This window comes from Nelumbo lutea, chromosome 2 (assembly GCF_056320005.1).
Source record: "Nelumbo lutea isolate HS-2025 chromosome 2, American lotus-T2T, whole genome shotgun sequence".
NCBI classification, from domain to species: Eukaryota; Viridiplantae; Streptophyta; class Magnoliopsida; order Proteales; family Nelumbonaceae; genus Nelumbo; species Nelumbo lutea.
The window spans coordinates 56,946,617-56,949,090 of record NC_142685.1 but is presented as its reverse complement, the minus strand read 5'-3'; positions in this window follow the sequence as shown (position 1 = coordinate 56,949,090).

The following is a 2,474-nucleotide window of genomic DNA, read 5'->3' as shown; positions in this document are numbered from 1 at the left end:
TGATATCGGGCAATACCTTCTTCAACCTCATAGACAACACTTTTGCAATGATCTTATACAACCTCATAGACAATACCTTCGGGTGGAATGCATCTTTCTTTTTTTGGAATTAAAGCTATAAATGTAGAGTTCACACCCGGATTGACAATTCCTCTTCTGAAAAACTCCTCAAACACCCGCAAGAGATCATCTTTCAAGATATTCCAACAGTCTTGATAAAAAGCCATTGTGAACCCATCCGGCCCTGGAGCTTTTGTTCTATCCATAGAAAACACAACCTCCTTGATCTCTTCTAGAGTAAAACTTCTTTCCAGCCTTCTCCTATTCTCCACCCCTACATCTGGCCAGTCCAAACCTTCTACCCACACCCTTCTACTCACAGACCTTCTTAGAATAGATTTGAAGTGCTCCACACAGGCCCTGGCAATCTCCTCTTGTTGTACTAACTCGACTCCATCTACTACCAAAACGGAGATAAAAGTTCTTCCTTCTCCTACCATCTGCTAGAGAATGGAAATACCTAGTGTTTCTGTCTCCCTCTTGCAACCACTTACATCGAGATTTTTGCCTCCAACTAATTTCCTCCTTGTGCAGACAATCCTCTAGCTGTCTTCTCAAATCTCTCCTGAGATCATTGTCTTCCTCTCCAAATTCTCCCCTTTCTTCTTTAGAGTCAAGGCTTGCAATCTTATCCATCAAATCTCCCTTTCTTTCTTTTGTCCTCCCAAACTCCATCAAGTTCCACTCCTTGATTCTTGCTTTCAAGAATTGTAGTTTCTTATGAAATCTCATCCCCTCCCATTACACTAGTGGGTTACAGTCATGCCACCATTCCCTCACTTTGTTAGTAAACCCTGGATGAAGTAACCACATATTTTCAAATCTAAAGGGGGTATGACCTCCACACCTTCTTTCCTCCTTACATAATACTATGGGCCAGTGATCTGAGGTCACCCTTGGGAGAGCTCTAGAAGCCAAGGTTCCCCAATGTTCTTCCCAATCCAAAGAGAACAGAAATCTATCCAGTTTAGAGCAAATGGGCCTAGATTGGAGGTTTGACCATGTAAATGTCTTACGGGCTAGGGGAATCTCTTTAAGCTCAAAGGCATCCACAAAACTATTAAACTTCCTCATGCTTTTTGTCACTCTCTGGTTAACCTTATTGGACTCCTTCGAGAATCTGATCACATTGAAATCCCCACCCATGCACCAAGGCCCATCCCACAACCCTCTAACATCAGCCAATTCCTCCCGCAACTCCTCTCTCTCTATAACCATTCGGTCCGTAAACATTTGTGAGCACCCATGTATAGTCATCCTCTTGCTGCTTAAACTTCAGAGACACCGAGTACTTTCCGATCAACTCCTCCAGACCTTCCACCACATCCTTCTTCCACATTGTTACAATCCCCCCAGAAGCACCCCACGAGGGAACAACCACCCAGCTAATTCCCCTGGCTTTCCATACACTCCTTGCTTATTTATCATTAAACTGCATTCTCTTAAACTCTTGTAGCAGCACAATGTCTGGGTCACACCGTCTTATTACCTCTTTTATTGTCGCCCTCTTCCTTGCACTCCCAATTCCCCTCACATTCCAACTAATAATCTTCATTCCGCTTCTTGGTAAACCCCTTGCCACTTACCACTACTTTCCCCTTTCCTCCTGTCTCCCTTTAACCCAAGCCTCTTATCACCTTCTATATCTCTCTTCAATCTCTCTACTTCACTCAATCTCCTCTTCTTTATTCTGATCTTCTCCTTCCTCTTCTGTAAGTTTTCTTTCAGCACATTCAGATCTTTCAACATGCAACCTAGCTTCCCTACAAATTCTGCTATCATGTCTTCTCTCATCGAGTCCACCAGCCCTACCCTTCTTACAGACTCCCCTCCATCTCTATCCACCTGCCCCTTCTTTCTCTCCTCTAGTCCCACCTCTATTCGTTCTTCTCCATCCACCCTCCCATTCCTATTACCTCCCTCCAACCCTGCTCTCTCCCCGTAGTCCTCTCCATCTCTGCCCTCATTCCTTTCCCTCCTCTCCACTAACCCCTCCCCTCTTCCTACCTCCCCTTCCCCTCTCCAGATCAGCTCTCCTTCCACTTCCTTAAGCACTCTTTTAATAATTTCCCATACTTTTTCACTCCTAAACCTTCCTTTTGTCACCTTCCCACCTGCCTTCCTTCTGATCTCTCCCTCCTCGGAGAGCCTGTCTGCTGGCTCGGCTACATATTCATGGGCTACAAGACATGGGGCAGGAACGGAATCTGGAACCAAAGACACTAGAGACACATTAGTAGCACAAACCGAAATCACTTGGTTACCTAGGACTGATGGACAAGCTGGAAAAGGACTGCTCCCTGCCTCCCTTTCTTGTTCCAGAGGTTGGTAAATATTTATCTCCCTGAGTTGGTCAGGAAGTACTTCTGTCCTTTGGTCACCCTAGTGATCATTCCACTCTACCCCTGGTTCAC